The sequence below is a fragment of the Rhineura floridana genome, chromosome 8 (genome assembly GCF_030035675.1).
Source record: "Rhineura floridana isolate rRhiFlo1 chromosome 8, rRhiFlo1.hap2, whole genome shotgun sequence".
NCBI lineage: Eukaryota > Metazoa > Chordata > Lepidosauria > Squamata > Rhineuridae > Rhineura > Rhineura floridana.
This window is the reverse complement of record NC_084487.1, coordinates 10,618,926-10,636,930: the sequence shown is the minus strand read 5'-3', so window position 1 is coordinate 10,636,930 and position 18,005 is coordinate 10,618,926. Positions and strand designations below refer to the sequence as shown.

At 42.1% G+C, this 18,005-nt stretch overlaps 1 protein-coding gene across 2 annotated transcripts in view; it reads left to right on the top strand.

Moving 5' to 3' along the window:
- The window catches only part of LOC133390193 (uncharacterized), a 43,227-nt gene extending 28,246 nt beyond the window's left edge, over window positions 1–14,981 (top strand). The window contains exons 3-5 of one of the 2 annotated variants that reach the window (XR_009764334.1): window positions 3,717–3,848; window positions 4,322–4,427; window positions 7,090–7,264. The gene's annotated coding sequence lies outside the window, so the exon portion shown is untranslated. Of the gene's footprint in view, window positions 1–3,716; window positions 3,849–4,321; window positions 4,428–7,089; window positions 7,265–14,813 lie in introns of those variants that run through there. The other variant, XR_009764335.1, reaches the window with a different exon arrangement.
- The last annotated feature ends 3,024 nt before the right edge of the window (window positions 14,982–18,005 follow it).

Here is an 18,005-nt window from a genome sequence, read left to right as displayed (position 1 = left end):
CAGTTAAGATGATTAATGCCCATGTGGCAGTGACACTTGTATATTCTTTCTGAAGTCAAGACCTAAACAACCTTACACAATCTTAGTCTAGTAAAGTTAATCTAGCAGTTTCTGATCTTAGATTCTTTTCCAGCCAGAACCTGCAATCTAGTGATGAAATGTGAGTGGCAGAGTCGGTTTTTTTGAAGTTTCTGCTGCAGTCATTGCAGTTCTGAAAAGGCAAGCAGCTTTTCAGTTTAAAATATGACTTACCTCTTTAGCAGTATGAACAGCTGCTGTGGAATTTAAAGAAACCCTGGCTCCGCTCAGAGCTCTTCTGGGCACACATACGTTGTTTAATTGAACTACAATCCAAATGTTTAAAAGTTTAGCCACTAGAATATCTAAAATGCACTTCCTGAATTCAGATTATTTATGCAAATAGTGCTTTCCGTTTAATTAAGTTTGCCAGTTCTAAGATAGCTTAAGTTTGGAGTGTTTGTGTAATCACTAAAGTATGTGAGCTGGAAACTACTTGAAAGTTGGCCACATAAAGATATCTGGAATTGCTTCAACAAATTTTTTGGTTATATGATAGTTGTTTTAGGAATGTGACATCTTTCTGTGTTCTAGAAATCTTCAGTGTTTATAAATATATATTTTATTCATAGGTGTATCTAGCCAATGTGACTCTTGCCCTCTTTTATTCTGGATGAAATATTTTGAGATTTCAGGTTTTCAAATGGATTGTGATGAACTTTGGAGGCCCAAAGGTTTTAATTATGCATAACTCCAGTGCATTCCAGTCATAAATCCAATTCTGTGTAACAGAGGTGACATGATTGTTGCTCTCCTCAGGTTCCATCCTGTGTGACCAGTAAAGTTACAATAAGGGAGATCTCAGGCAAATCAGTGTGTTTGCTTGCCATACCAACATGCCTTGCCCATGTGACCAACATCTTATTACCACATCTTTGAGATCAGCAGGGGGGCCTTTTGTGATTCCCCCAATTTAGGATGTTCAGTGGGGGTCACCAACTTGTGGCCTTTGGGCATCCTGGTGCCTGCAAAGGCCTTCAGTGGTTCCCCCAGCAGAAAGCCCAAAATCTGAGGTTTCATTTGAAAAAAAAAAGTAAGTCTCTAGCCCTCCCAGAGCGTTATGGAGCGAAATGTGCAGGTACCCTTCTAAGCTTTATGTGAAATGAACAACCTGGCTACTTCCATCTTTTCATTATTTTTAGCCAATGAATGAAGTCACAGCTGTGATTGATAAGCGAGATATTTGAACACCATGCAGTTGGAATCCCTGAAGTCCTAAAGAGCTGCTGCTTTGTCCTCTCTTAGTTAACTTCTCCTATCTTTTTTGTCTAGTCCTTTGAATAGTTTGCCCTTCCTCTTTCCCTAGCAACTAGGATTCCTCTTTCCTGTTCTGTGTTCGCTTGAGATCAGGTAGTGCCTAAACATTTATTTTCTGCTAATACTATTACATAGTAAGTGTAGCTGAATGTTAAAGAGTCCTCCTTCCCCATTGGGAAAACAGAGTATGGCAGACAGAAATTCAACAGCTCAAACCTTTTCTAGTAAAGAAATACAATTATGTGAAAAGCTTTACCATGACTACTCTCTAATTTTGTGTTATGCCATGCCCCCATGACAGCACTCTCACAAAAATTGAAATGTTTCCTTTGGTTGAAAAAGATTGATGAGTACTGATGTACAGAGTGAGGGGGCACATAATAGGGTCTTCTCAGTGTCAGCTCCAAAACACTGGAATGACCTTCTCATGGAGTTGTCTTGCACCATCATTGCTTTCATTACGACACAGGTAAAGATGCATCTCTTCTGCCAGGCCTTTGGAGAGGAAATGCGATATGGAATATAGCTCTTATGAAATTATGCAATTGTTGGGAACTTCTGTCAGTCTGCAGAATATTGTTATTTTAGTTTGATATTTTGATGTTTTATAATACGTACTTACGAAGTTTGAAAATATGTAAACTACTCTGTGACCATTTTGTAAAGGCCAGTATAGAAATCCCTAAATAAATATGTAAAATAATACTTGAGAATGATATCCTTGTTATTCCCATGATCAAAATTAAAATGTGGTTTTGCATTTAGCTAACTTTGACTGCTTGCTTTGTGGGTTTATGTAGGTAATTTCCATTACATCAAAACCTTGGGTAAGCAGTTTCTAGGTAGTGAACAAGCTAACAGGATACAATGGTGCAGTAGGCAGACTCTTTCTCATTAGTGAGGATAGTCATAACAATACGTTTTTCTGATTGAGGGTGGGGGGAATCCCTTTGTCTGAAAGCCTTACAAATTTTTGAAAGGATCAATACACCATCCATGAGAAATTTTGTTGCCTAATTTACATGAGTGGCTGTAAAGAAATATTCGTCTTTTCATTAGACGATCCAAAGAAATACCATAATATTACTGATCTCTGAAACGTTTGTATGAGAAGCCTGCATTCATTTTTATGAGTTTAAATTGTATTTCTTTTAAAAAGCAAAAATAACACACTAATAAAATAACAAAGCTTTAAATTAACAAAAGGGTAATGGTAATTTTTTCCATCACGGAATCCTAATTATGAAAAGTGCAAATGAAAAATTATAATTCTTTTTTATGTTCAGGTGTAACTTTAAAAAAATGATCATAAAGCTGTCCATTGTTTCTATACTTCAGACCAGATCATTGTTAATTGTTCCTTGGTATCTTACAGTGCAATCCTATGCACTCAGAAGTAAGCACCACTGAATTCAGTGGGACATACTCCCAGGTAAGTATGTATAGGACTGCAGCTTTAGTCCAAGGGCTGGTCTGTCCCGTTGTGTGATCTTTGAGGCAAGCTGATTTCACGTGTGGACTCTCCTGTGGGTTACAGCACCATCTAGCACTGCTTGGAACATCTTCCAATTAGTGTGTAGAGTTTTCACATAACAAAAGATGACACCAGGAACATGTAACAATAAAAGCCTCCATATGTTTGTAGCAAGCTGCATTACATTTTGGGGTAGGGAGCTGAGGAAAGTTGTTACATACAACTTTTTAAGATCAATATGAAGTCATACATATACTGCTCCTCCTATCAGCTTCAATATTGTGCTTATAAGGAAGGATCGGGCCTGTCCTCCTTAGAAAGTGTGAACATACAGTAAGTACATCATGATCTACTGGTAGACATTTGGGTCTACTGGCAGTTAATGGCAAGGGTTTCCTGCTGTTTAACAATAGCAGCTACTAAAATTCTCTCTTAATTAGATTATCAAAACAGAAACCTTGGGGGGGGGAAATTGGAGTTGATTTCTATGTGAAGAGACAGAGAGCTGGCATTCAAAAGAAATAGCTGGGCTAAGCAATGTGTTCAGAGATACTTGGCTTTACCCATCTTTAATTCTAAATGTATGTCTGAGCCTCTGTGCAAACAGTTGCCTCCACTTGGTGGATCTCAGGGATCTAGTAAAAACAAGGTAGATCCTACAAGTCTAAAATCTGTACGTATGTTTCAGTCTAGAAAGGGGGACGGGGGAGAGAGAAAAGTAGCTTTCTTGTTACTGTTTAATGAAAAAAGGTGGTTATCCTTAATCTCTTGGCTACTACTTAACTTTTGCATCTGAGTCACACATGGAACTATAAACAATTAGTAAGATAAATTCCTGTTGATAAAATAGCTTGTAAAGGAAATGGTTGTCTTAAATTATTGTCTTCAATCTTTTGTTGTTGTTTAGAAAAATGTGATGGAGACATAACAGCTGTGGGGGGGAGAGACAGAACAGAACCTTCAAATAATCGAAATACACAAGCAGATACACAAGACCATCCTGTCTGGGGAAATTTCACTGGTGATGACCTCATCAGAAGTAAGTATTTCCAGAACTAATTGCTGCTGTTTAGACTTGCCATTTTAGTGTAATCTTGTACTGAATGCTTATGTAGGTAAATCTGTGTCAAATGCATTTGTGTAGAACTGGAATGTGTGTCAATGCAATTTCTTCCCAGAGATGATTTCTGTCAGTCTACATAATCAGAGAGTAGAAATTAGATGTAAACAATCTGCTTTGGTGACTTGAGCAAACATGCATTATACCATGTCTTTATATTTTAAGATCCTGTAACGCTCTTTTCCATTAATTCCTGGCAAAGCAAATATCTTTTGAACAATCTTGGGAATTGTCAACTTTATTGTGTTAGGGAGAGAGTGCCTTAAAATACACTATGGAAAACAATGATTCAGGTTTTCAAGTAATAAATCCAAAAAATTCCCACCACCGCAACACTCTGGCAGTAGTAGAATTTATTTATTGTAAAATGCAGCTTTGCATCCAAATTATAGGATTGGAGTCAAAGAACTGTGAGCTGAGAGAACAGCTGCTAACACTTGAGTCTGCCTGTAGAATTTTGTGAACTCTTAATACTTATTCTACAAAGAGCCACAGAAGGTTTGTACTCTAGCCATTCTTACACACAAGTTATTCACAGCTGAAAAACACCTTTTAGATTTAGTTTCACTTAAAGCAAAGTGTGAAACAGTCCTGTAAGTAGAAGGATACTTCTGGAGCTAACTTATGGTAAAATCTGTTTTTATGATGTTTTGAAGTGTTTTTATTTTTTTTGTTTGCCGCCCTAGGCTCCTGCTGGGAGTAAAGGCGGGATATGAATCAAATAATAAATAAATAAGTGATGAAGATCTAATTGCTTTACAGAACAAACTTATTCATGTCTACCCAGAAGTAATCCCCATTGAGTTCAGTAGTAATAACTACCAGCTAAGACTCTATATGATTGTAGAATTAAAAGGGTCCTTTGAGATCATCTAATCCAATTCCCTGCTCAATGCAGTGCAGAATACACCAACAGAATTCCTGACAGATGGCTGTCTGGCCTCTGCTTAAATAACCTCCAGTAAAGGAGTGCTCATTATCTCCCCAGGCAGTCTGTTCCACATTGAACAACTCTTGCCATTATACTGTTTCTCCTAACATTAAGCTGAAACTGCTTCTTTGCCATTTCCATCCATTGGTTCTGATCTTACCCTCTGAAGCAACAAAACTGCTCTGTCTTCTGCATGACTGCCCATCATAAGCTGCAATCCCACATTTGCATGAAAATAAACTCTGTTGAACATATTGGGGTTTACTAGTGAGTTAAATGTAAATATATAGGATTTTAATGTTAGACTGCAATCCTGCATCTGCAGTCCTATGGTATCTGGAAGTAAGTCCTATCAAATGCAGTTTCTAGACTGCTCCAGAAAGACCTAGACTATGCTTGAAAAGTATGCATGTACATTTCAAACCTGGAATGCCCTCTGTCTGGTAGCTATCTCTCTAAATTTGTTTGTGTGAATTGATTCATACATATGTTAGAGATATTTCAGTGTTATGACATTGCACGTAATGGTTTAGAAGAACACATCTATGAGCTGGAGGTCCAAGTTCAAATCTCAGCCAGCATGATCTCACTGTGTGGCTAGTCTTAAGGCCACAAATTCTCTGCTTCTGCCTACCTTCCCCTCCCCATCTGTAAGATTGGGATAATACATATCATTAAGCAGCGTGAAGTGGCTGACTTATGGTGTCATGAAAGGGTTTAAACAATAACAACAAAACCCCTAGCCTGTTCCAAGGAATTCTGCTTGTGCAGTGGGACTTCCCCTTGCATGCACCCCATGCGCTTTCCAAATCTGCTTCAGAGGATTGGGGTAACCCCTAGAACAGATTTAGGGGATGCAAGGGGAGAAGTCCCATTGTGCAAGTAGATATCCTTGAGCTGGCAGGACCCATTACTTAATGCTAATTTGGATACAATCCCAAGGCATTAAAATCATTTGGGGAGACCCTTTTCTTGTGTCTCTGCACCTGCTAAGGTCAGCTGGGGTCATGACCAGAGATTGGGCTTTCTTGGTGGTGGCCTTGCCCTCTGCTTACTCTTTTGAGTTTTAGTTGCCAGGTAAAAGATGTTAACTATGAGGGTCATAGTAGCTATTGTTGTTATACGTTTTAGATCTTTATAGTGGTCTACTGTTTTTGTTAGTTTAATGATCTGCTGGTATCTTACTCTCTTATTTCTTGGGTAGGCTTTTTAAAAAAGATGATTTGTAAACTAACTCAAAAACTCTCTAAGGAGTATAACACTATTAAATAAATAGTTAATTGCTAGATGCTGTCATTACTGCTCTTCCCTGTTGTGTGAATTAACGGAATGTCCTAATTTCTGCTGAAGAAAGAAACACTATAATGACCTGGGAACCAAGGGGAATGGAAAGAATTTTGAAATATTGAGCTTGGACACTTGGTATAAAAGGCAGTGATAAAAGGCAGATTAACTATTATTGTATGCCTTTATCATTTTAACATATTTCAGTGCAAGATCAATGCTTATTTCCTTCAAGAATTAGTCTTGCATGGTTATTTGCTGATATTTTTGTTGGATTAAGTAAGGAGAAATAAAACACTAATTTTCAAACAATTTCTCTCTGTGCTTAGAGTTTCACTGTTTGAAGGCTATGAGTAGAATAGTTCTAACAGAAGAGAATCTAAGTCGCTGCTGCTGCTTCATTCTGCTTAATATTTCTGTCCTGCAAATAAAGCTTGAATAGCTCAACAGGCTACAGAAATTCTTTGTCTTTCAGTTTAGAGCTCTGCATTCTAATGTTTAGGTGAAACTGTTTGTTAACATGGTTTTCTGCCTTTGGCACTGACATGAACAGGGATGTTCACAATCATGAATGGGAATATTCACAAAAGTGCTGTGTATGTAGGAAGTTGTCATATGTGTAAAATCTTCCTTTGTGCCTCAGCAGCTCTTGATTGGGACGATTGCTTGCATGTTTCATGCAATGCATGCTATTGATGGATCATTCTAATAATCCACTAAAATTATATTGGGATTATCAAATAACTGTGAACAGTATTGCATAGAAAATGGAATCATTCAAAAGTAAACACACAAAGCAATTATATAAAAAAGTGTTACATAAGGGTGACTTGTCAAAGAACTTGCTTTTCTGTGTTAAACTGAACATAAGATGCATTATAATTTTGACAAGAGCCTTTCTTTCTCTTCACTGCTACTGACTCGATATTCTTTTTTCTCCTCCAGATGGATTGTTTATTCACTTACACAGTTTCAATATTGCTCTGTTTACTGTAACTCTTTAAACTGTCCTGCTATAAATGTTTCCAGATGTTTTGTTTTTACTATTTTCAAACAATACAGCAAGATCATAATCCTTGGCCAGTTCTATTGGTGAGTGTCAGGAGTATACAAATACAGAACTTAATTCTTGCCATTAAAATTGGGGTGCAATTAGAAGAAACCACAGTATTCTGTCTTTTTTTGTTGTTGTTAAACTCCTGACAGTTTTCCTATTAGCAGCTAAAGTATGTTGCCTGGTCAGCCTCTGCTGCTGTTTCACAAATCCCCCCCGCCCCCGCAGTCCTCTGCAAGAATGGGAGCTGGCAAAAGCATTTAAAAATATTTCTTGATTTTCTTGGTATGCTTTAGACTATCATCTTTTGCTCACCTCTGCTTTTCCACCTCACAGTCTTGAATTGCAGTTTCTTTTCCCAGTTCATTCCATTACTGCTGGTTCTCTTCTTCCTTTACTGGTGCACCCTTTTGCTCTCACTACTACCCCTTCTCCCTCAAGCAGCTTCTGCCATTCTCCAATAAGGGTAGTCCATGCATTTCCTTCCTACTTTGTGGGCAAGCATTTTGTCTTTCCATCTCACCTAATTCAGCCTTGCTTCTTGGAAAACCTTTACTCTTTGCCCATCGCTATATTGTTTTACAGTAGATTTCTGGTGTCTCTTCCTTTTTCATAGTTCCCTTTGTTCTATTTTATAGGTGAGATAGTAAAAGTGTGACTTCTTCAAAAGAGTATGCACAATGTTTTCATTGCATGTTCGAAAGTGGATATGGCTGGCAGATAGTGTTTTCTGGGTTCCCCCCCCCCTTGAACATGGGAAAACAGTACACATAGATGGGATGTTTGTCTGACTCAGTGAAATTGTTCATTTGGGTGGTAGCGTTCTGAAATTTTATTTTCACATGACTAGCATTAAGATGCAAATTTTATCAATCTTCATCTGAGAAATATTTTGCTGTAGCCAGCAGTTATTATTTATTTTGACAATCTATATTTCAGATTACTCTTGGTTGTGTAGAATCTCCCCGTTAGGAGGAACCTCAAATGCAGGGCTGTTGAGAGCTGGCACTGGGCTCACCCCATTCCAACCAGTGGGGAGAGGGGCCCCTGCTTACAGGTGGCAGATTCATGGGGGAGGTCTCAGGCACCACCATTGCGGTGGAGGGCAAGATTGCAGAACGTGGGCACCAGATTGGTGGGAGGGCTCCTGTGCTCTTCACAGCTGCGGGGCTGCCAGAAATCCAACGGAAGCAGGCTTCCCCATCTCTGCATGGCCAGGCAGGGTAAAGCCGCACCTCCTGAATGTCTACCTGACAGCCCCACACTGAGCTGTAGTCACCCATCCGTCTTTAATCCCACCTCAATATAGTTACCACCCTTCAGTACTGAGGCGGGGGCCCGCTGTCCATGCTGAGCAACACCCTCATAGTCATGCTGCACAGAAGCCAGGATTTATCCAACTGAGAGGCAAAAATCTCCCCCCACTCTCAGAGAAACCCTCCCGGGAGGCAGACTCAAAGAGACAAAGTGTGGCTGACTTGGGGGGGGGGGCTGTTGTTTTCTCCCAGATCACATGAGCTCAAGCACAACAAACTACCACGGAGCTACTTCTCACGCTTACTCCGAAGTAGTTTCCCCAAGTAAAGTGCCCCAGAGTTTCCTCTGGGGTAGAGAGCCAGGAGTGTGTGTCTTCTTACCTGCTCGAGAAGCCGGCACTCTCCCCCTGGCCCATGGTGCGTTCCTTCCTGCCTGTTCAATGACAGTGCATGCTGGAAAAGGAGAGCTGGCCTCGTGGAGCTGCCGCCAACTCCGCCTGGAGCTGTCGAGGGGCAGAGGGAGGGCCGAGGCAGCCTCTCTGATCGTTCCCCTCGAGGCGCGTGAGCACAGGAGGCAGACAGCGCCAAGGAGCCGGCGGTGCGGCTTCGAGTGCTTGTTTAAAGGCAGGGGCTCGGCAGGTGAAAGGAGCTGCCCTGCGGGGGCGTCCTTTAGGTGCCATAGGAGAGCCGGGCGGCCCACTCCGGCGGAGCCCTCCCAGTCCCACCAGGGAAGGAGGCAGCGGCTTGTTGAGCCTTTGGGGCAACTTGGCCACCACTCGCGGGTGTGCTCCCTTCTGGAGAAGTGTCTCATGCTGTGCACATTGGGCAAAGGAAGTCAGAGCGGCCAGGCGTCTCTGGCATCCCTCAAGCGTTGCGCCCTCCTGCCATACTTACCTTGCTTACCGTGTTACACCGGCCCTGCCAGCATTATTATCTTTTCTAATGAATCTTGTCTTCTCATTATGTGTCCAAAGTATGATAACCTCAGTTTCATCATTTTAGCTTCTAGCGATAGTTCTGGTTTAATTTGTTCTAACACCCAATTATTGGTCTTTTTTGCAGTCCATGGTATTCACAAAGCTCTTCTCCTGTCAGCTCTGCACTGAGACAGCAGTGCCGGTGGGGGCTGGAAATTCCTGGGTAGTTATCAGGGCAGGAAAGTCCTTAGCTGGCAGTCTGGTCATAAATCTGCCAGGCTAACGAGGATGAAGCATGACAAGGGCAAGGCCCGTCCTAAGCTTACATGCCAAGCCAGAAGTCCAGAAGCGAGGTCAGTAGAGGTCCGGGTTCAATTGCCAAGGGGTCAGTCCAAGCTAAGATTCAGGGAAACTAGAAACACACGAAGCCACGCCTGACGTTGTAGTCAGCAACAAGCTGAAGCCAAGGTTTGACTTTTAAGGAGCAGGTTTGTCAGCAGGTGTGAGCCCTCAGCGTTTTGGCCTTAAGTGGACAGGCCTGCCCCCTCTTCTGCCTGACCTTCTGCTGTCTACGTTCTGCAGGTGAGGGGGGAGTATCCTGTTCACTGGCTGCGTCTGGCTGAAGGGCTTCCGCTGTGTCTGGGGTGCTCTGCAGCTGAGGGGGAGAAGGAGCTGGGTTCTCAGGAGTTTCCTCCGTTTCTCCTTCTGGGTCTGCTGCTTCTGGGTCTGCTGCTGTTACTCCCGAGTCATCCTCATCTGATGAGTCCTCTGACGGGGCCATGACATCTCCAGCACCACATTTCAGATGAGTTGATTTTTCTCTTATCCGCTTTTTTCACTGTCCAACTTTCACATCCATACATAGAGATCAGGAATACCATGGTCTGAATGATCCTGACTTTAGTGTTCAGTGATACATCTTTGCATTTGAGGACCTTTTCTAGTTCTCTCACAGCTGCCCTCCCCAGTCCTAGCCTTCATCTAATTTCTTGACTATTGTCTCCATTTTGGTTAATGACACTGCCAAGGTATTGATAATCCTTGACAAGTTCAATGTCCTCATTGTCAACTGTAAAGTTCCATAAATCTTCTGTTGTAGTTACTTTAGTCTTTTTGACATTCAGCTGTAGTCCTGCTTTTGTGCTTTCCTCTTTAACTTTCATCAGCATTCGTTTCAAAAATTACTGATATTTCTCCCTCCCATTTTCACACCTCCTTCATCTTGGTCTAATCCTGCTTTCCGTATGATATGTTCTGCGTATAGATTAAATATATGGGGTGATAAAATACACCCCTGTCTCACACCCTTTTCTATTGGGAAGCAATCGGTTTCTCCATGTTCTGTCCTTACAGTAGCCTCTTGTCCAGAGTATAGGCTGCGCATCAGAACAATCAGATGCTGTGGCACCCCCATTTCTTTTAAAGCATTCCATAGTTTTTCATGATCTACACAGTCAAAGGCTTTGCTGTAATCTATAGAGCACAGGGTGATTTTCTTCTGAAATTCCTTGGTCCATTCTGTTATCCAACGTATGTTTGCGATATGATCTCTGGTGCCTCTTCCTTTTCTAAATCCAGCTTGGACATCTGGCATTTCTCGCTCCATATACGGTAAGAGCCTTTGTTATAGAATCTTGAGCATTACTTTACTTGCATGGGATATTAAGGCAATAGTTCGATAATTACTGCATTCCCTGGGATCCCCTTTCTTTGGAATTGGGATGTATATTGAACGCTTCCAGTTCCATTGGGCCATTGTTTAGTTTTCCATATTTCTTGACAGACTTTTGTCAAAATTTGGACAGATTCAGTCTCAGTAGCTTGTAGCAACTCTATTGGTATGCCATCTATTCCTGGTGATTTGTTTCTTCCAAGTATTTTAAGAGCAGCTTTCACCTCGCATTCTAAAATTTCCGGTTCTTCATCATACGGTTCCTCTGTGAATGAATCTGTCGTCCGGCATCTCTTTTATAGAGTTCTTCAGTGTCTTGCTTCCATCTTCCTTTTATTTCATCTCGGTCAGTCAGTGTGTTCCCCTGTTGATTATTCAACATCCCTACTCTTGGTTTAAATTTCCCTTTCATTTCTCTAATCTTTTGGAACAGGGCTCTTGTTCTTCCCTTTTTGTTGTCCTCTTCTATTTCTATACAGTAACTATTGTAATAGTTCTCTTTGTCCGTACGTACTAGTCGCTGTATTGTTGCATTTTAGGGTTCTGACAGTGTTTCTGTCTCCTTTTGCTTTTGCTTTCCTGGTCTTGTTTTCGCAGAAAGTATGGAACTTCTCCATCTTCTGCTACCAATTATATAATCAATTTGATTCCTATATTGACCATTTGGTGGTGTCCACATGTATAGTAGTCTTTTCGGTTGCTCAAAAAATGTGTTTGCAAGAAACAAATTATTGGTTTCACAGAATTCAAGAAGTCTTTCTCCTGCTTCGTTTCTGTCTCCTGGGCCCCATTTCCCCACAATTACTAATTCTTCTCTGTTTCCTACTTTTGCATTCCAATCCCCCATGGTTATCATCACATCTTGTTTTAGTGTGTGATCAATTTCTTCCTGTACTTCTGCATAAAATCTCTCCAATTCCTCTTCTTCTGCGTTTGACGTTGGAGCATAGACTTGGATGATGGTTATGTTGATAGGTTTCCCATTTAATCTCATTGATATCACTCGCTCAGACCTTGCGTTGTAGCTCCTAATTGCTCTTGCTACATCACTTCTCACTATTAAAGCAACCCCATTTCTTCTTAATTTCTCATTTCCTGCATAAAATATTTTGTAGTTGCCTGATTGGAAATGTCCCATTCCCATCCATTTTAGTTCGCTCACACCAAGTATTGTAATGTTGATGCGTTCCATTTCTTGCTTGACAATTTCTAACTTTCCCTGGTTCATGCTTCTCACGTTCCATGTTCCTACTGTGCGCGTCGTACAACTCCGGATTTTATTTTCGCATCAGCCTCTGGGCTTCGACCCAGCTGTGTCATTAGTCACAGCGCTACTCGTACTTGTCCTTTGTTCTTCCCCAGTAGCTTGGTGAGTGCTTTCTGACCTGAGGGTCTCATCTTCTAGCACTATCTTGTGTTGCATTTTGGATACTCTGTTCATAGGGTTTTCGTGGTAAGAGATATTCAGAGGTGGTTTACCATTGCCTTCCTCTGAGTCTGGATGCATCTTAGTCTGGTGTTTCAGACCATTCCGCCTTGGGTGCCCCTGCTAGGAGTCTAGCCTCTTGGTCTAGCCTCTTGGTCTAGCCTCCTGACGGCATTGCTCTTAGCTTCTTCAACACTCTGAAATCCCCTCACCACGTTAAGATGTGCATCCTAGAGGGGGTTGGTAATAACATTGTTAAAAATAACCCATAAATGCATAATTTTTGCATTGCATTTTTTAAAAAGATATTCAACATTATTTTAAGACGTCCTTTAAATCAGTTTAAGCTAATTTTAAGCTGTTTCCAATGGAGTGAATAGTTTTTGAATTTTTTACTTAATATAGTACCTATAAAGGAGATCTGGTAAATTCATGGTGGTCCTAAATTTCCTGCAAGTACTGAACACTAGTACTATACACTAATATTCATGTTTGAAGAACAAGTGTTTCAAATTTTGTTTTACATACAGAAATGAAAGGGAAAATATGCAAATTTATTCTGGTGTGCTAAGTGTACAGACAAATTAAATCACAATGAAGTATTCAAGAATGAGTTTATTATTAATTACATATACCACCCTTCCTCAAGAGACCCCAGGTTGGTTTACTGCACAGAAAATAGCAAACAATATTTGTCAATACTCAATATAGTATGAGACTAATCTATCCTTACCCTGAGCTGTGCTTAGTGCATCTCTGTTCTTCAGCAGAATCCTCATTGGCTTGTTCTCATTCTAATAATGCTTGAGCATCCGATGACTGGCTTTCACTATCTCACACATCACCTCACAATGATTTTGAAATAAAGCTCTGGCTGAATAATCTTGCCTGACCTTTTTTTGCTTTTTCATATTTTTCTCACTTTTCTTTTCTCTTCTGTGCTTTAGACGTGTTCATACTCCACAATGTTAATTTCATCTTAAAACAATGCCAAAACACATGTAGACATGTTCCAGTGTGTTCTAGTCACAGACCGGATAATAAGAAGTGACACCCACTCCTATGCGTTAGCTTTCTCTTCATCTGCCACTGTGGTGTACTATTCCTTTAAGACAATTGTAGGAAGTGCTTGTTGAGCAAATGTGAACTGAGGCCTTAGTGTGAACGGGGCCTACTACTGGGGCTTAGTAGTTGTGTGAACTGGGACCTACTGCTGTAGCCTAGTAGCTCTGTAACCTGAACTGGGGCCTATTACTGAGGCTTAGTAGTTCAGGTCTCAGCTTGAGACTCTGTCAAGGTATATGTTGCGCTTTGTCATTGTGATGCACTACGGCCACCAAACTGGCCTCCCATGCAGTCCCAGGACCCAATTCCCTACCCAGGGCAATTGATCCATGCAAACTATCTCCCCCTGCCAAAGCTGAGCAACCCAGCAACAGCCCTGCAAGGTAGGTAGAACACCCCTTAATCTGAGTAGCCACTCTGAGTCAGGGAAAACCCAGAGGCCAGAAACAACTCTGCCAGGGATTCCAAAAGACAAGAGCTAAACAGGCATTCCTTGTCCTGGAGCCCCGGGCAAACTGAATACCCCCATAGTCAGTGGCCAAAGTATGAGATTCAGAGCCAAATTCGCCCTCCTACAAAGAACACACATAGGTAAATAAGAAGTAGCTTTATTGAATAAAAATATAAGTGCACAATTGATAACAGCAGAAAGTGGTTCCTTAAAACCCACACCCAAAAGGGGCCAGGTAAAACACAGAGAAAGAGTTTTACCGCAAACGGAAAATAACAAAACAAACTATCCTGTTCAACTTCCTGAAGAGGTAGTTGTTGCAAAGTCTCGCCTCTCCCTCCAGAGAGGCATAGTACAGGCAGTCAAGGGCAATCTTCCTGTTGCTCAAACAGGACTTCAGCTTTGTGATATTTAAGAAAACAAGAAGCATCTCCCATATATTCAAACTGTCATGAATAATTGATTAATAATAATCCAGTTCTCAAGAACCTGCCCACACTTTTCCTGAAATTATACTGTGGAGTGAGTTGGTGTTGCAGTCTGCAATTTTCTAGAGCAATGATACATTCAATTAGACATATTTAGCATTTCAAACACAAAATTAGATACTTTGTCAAATTGTAAAGGTATAAGATGGGTAAAAATGTTAGGCATCTCCAAAATAATTTATTTTATTTATTTATTTTATTATTCAATTTATATACCGCCCTTAGCGAAATAGCTCAGTACTTCAATGCCCAAGATTCATACTTAGTGTTTAGTACCGTCTGTATGATAATGCACTCTCCAAATATAGAATAAATGGAATACAAATTTGTATCTGTGTAGTCTGCAGGTTGTTCTGGCACATAGCAGTCTACAAAAACCCCACCCTGCCTACATCCGGCTGTGTGTCCAGGATCAGCTAGAAAGGGCAGTCAAGGCAAACATCTTGCCTTAGGGTAAGTGGCTGCATAGTTCATTTAAGTCGGTTTTCAGATATAAATCTGGATTTGATAGAGGTATATGGTTAGAGACATAGGCATTAGATTTGAATTTCATTTGCTTTGAAACCATGGTGAACCTGGCTGAAGATTCATCAGAATCTGACAGTTTTGTTATGGATCTGGAGGTTTTGGAAATAATATAGATCATACCAAATAGGTGTGGAGGCCTGTAGCGTGATGTCACTGTGCCAAGTTGGTTCAGGAGGCCTCCCTGCATGTGTATGCAGCCTATTCTGTATAGAAAGGTTCTAAAACTGCTAATGTTCAGTGAGTGGAATTCAGCTCTGACACAAATTCCAGAGAAGCATCTGGCAGTTCAGTGTCAATATGGACAATGGCAGTTCTTCAGTATTAATAGAGGAGTGGAACCCACCAATTTTGTCCACCTCTAATTCAGAAGATCTGATAAACTCTGGTGTTAGGCCATAAGGCCTTTTCTCTGGCAATTTCTGGGCTTTTCTTGCAGAGCTCAAATAAGTTTTTAAGGGCTTTTATAGTTGGTATCACACGTTGTATTAGGAGCTGCCTGTTACAGATATAAGGAGAAAAAAGATCTGGTTGCTTACTCTTTTGTTATGAACTGGGTAATTATATTTTGCTTAGGGCATGAGAGTTGAAACTGCTGTTATAATTTGTACTCAGAAATGCAAGCATATATTGCACGTTCTGTGTGACTTTAAGTCTCTTCCTGTTTGAGCTAGTGGGAGTTATGTATGTGTGAAGAGTATTTCACTTAGAAATATTCACAGGTAGACCTGAAGCTGTGTTCCTGTGCTATAAATATACTACAATTGAGTTATAAAGCCCTGAAAACAATGGCACTAATGCTTCCCTGAACTGGTCCAGAACCATTTGTTATACACACGGAGTGGGGCAATACCATGACATCAAGGTTGTTATGGGGTGTGGGAGCTTGTATAAATTGACTGAGTGGAGAAGGGAGAGTTGGATGGGGATGCAGAAGATGTGTAATGGATTGATAGGTGTCCAGTGCAACATCTGCTGCAACTTCTTGGGAACAGTTTCAGTTGATGCGGCTCGTGATGATGCTCGTGATGATGCGGCCAGCAATGTGTCCTCTCAACCTTTGCCCTGCTTGGCTTATTAAAGCTTGCCAAGGGGGTTTGACCGAGTGGACCCAGGGTATGGTCAATGCATTGTTGTGGGAGGGAGTGGTTCCAGCCACCCTGAAAGAAACGATGATTCAACCACTCCTGAAAAAGCCCACCCTGGACCCATTGGTTTGCAGCAACTACCAACTGGTCACAAATACCCCCTTTTTAGGGAAGGTGATTTGGAGGGCTGTGGCGCAGCAATTGCAAATACTCTTGGATGAAACAGATTATCTTGATCCATTCCAGTCTGGGTTCAGGCCTGGTTATGGGACTGAATTGGCCTTGGTTGCCCTGATGGATGACCTTTATCGGGAGAAGGATGGGGAGTGTGACCCTATTATTCTTACTTGATCTCTCAGCTGCTTTTGATACCATTGACCATAGTATCCTTCTGGGCCAACTTGGTAAGATGGGTATTGGAGGCACTGTTTTACAGTGGTTCTGATCCTATCTCCAAGGTCGTTTTCAGAGAATAGCATTGGGTGATTGTCTTTTGGTCCCCTGGCAGTTGTGCTGTGGGGTGCCGCAGGGTACCATCTTGTCCCTTATGCTGTTTAACATCTATATGTAGACCGTGGGAGTGGTCATCAGGAGATTTGAGATTAGGTGTCAGTAGTACGCTGATGATACCCAGCTCCATTTCTCTGTAACATCTGAATTGAGAGAGGCCTTGCAAGCCCTGGACTGGTGCCTGGACTCGGTGGTAGGCTTGATGAGGGCCAATAAACTGAGTCTGAATCCTAGTGAGATGTAGACACGGGTTGGTGGTTCCCAAATTCAGATAACTAGTCAGTTGTCTGCTTTGGATGGGGTTGTACTCCCTCTGAAAGAGCAAGTCCGTAGTCTGGGGTTATTCCTCGATCCATGTTTGTCACTAGAGGCCCAGGTGACCTCAGTGACTAGGAGTGCCTTTTACCAGCTTCGGCTGGTAAGAAAGCTGTGGCTGTTTCTGGACCGGGATAGCCTGACCACTGTTGTCCATGCACTGGTAACCTCCAGATTGGATTATTGTAATGCGATGTATGTGGGGCTACAATATGTGGGTCCGGAAGCTGCAAAGTGCAGTGGTGAGACTGCTCACTGGGGCAGGGTGTCAGCAGCATGTCACCCCACTGCTGAAAGAATTGCACTGCTTACTTATTAGCTACCTAGCTAAGTTCAAGTTTCTGATTTTGGTGTACAAAGCCCTTGGAAGCAGGATACCTGAAACACCGTCTTATCTCTTGTATACCCAGTCAATCACTGCACTCTGCAGGTGAGGGCCTCTTGCAGATACCATCTTATCAGGAGGTCCGTTCTGCACAACATAGGAAGCGGACCTTTAGTGTAGTGGCACCTACCCTTTGGTACTCCCTTCTCTTAAATATTAGACAGGTGCCATCTCTGTTATCTTTCCGGCACCTGCTGAATCCCGCTCCGTGCCCGGTACTTACCGGGCAAAAGGGGCGAGTTTTGCGGCCGAAGCCTGGGCCGCCATCTTGGAGGGTGTGTGCACGTGTGGTGCCAACGCGGCACTGTGGGCACACAGGCGAGGACATTTGATTTGGTTTTCGTGGGCTCTTGAGGGAGGGAGGCTAGCGCGCAGTGCCATCCTTGTGCAGAGGAAGCTCTTCCCTGCCCTCACCACAACTGGTGGGACAGGAGGGCTAGGGGACGGTTATTCTCGGGCCTCCATGGCCAACTTTAGTCCCCCCCAACAGCCTCACGGCGGCTGTGCCATCCTTCCCTGCCGCAGTGGAGCTTTGCCTGAGGGATGCATGTGTTGGGTAGAGCCTCAGGTGGGCGGCCTTCTGCTCCTCCCCCCTCCCACCACTGGGGCAGCCTGTGAGGCCTACTTAAGCCACAGCAGGGAGGTAGCACAGGAAAAGCTTGGGTGGTAGTAGCACAGGTAAAGCTTAGGCTGTAGCAACACAGGTAAA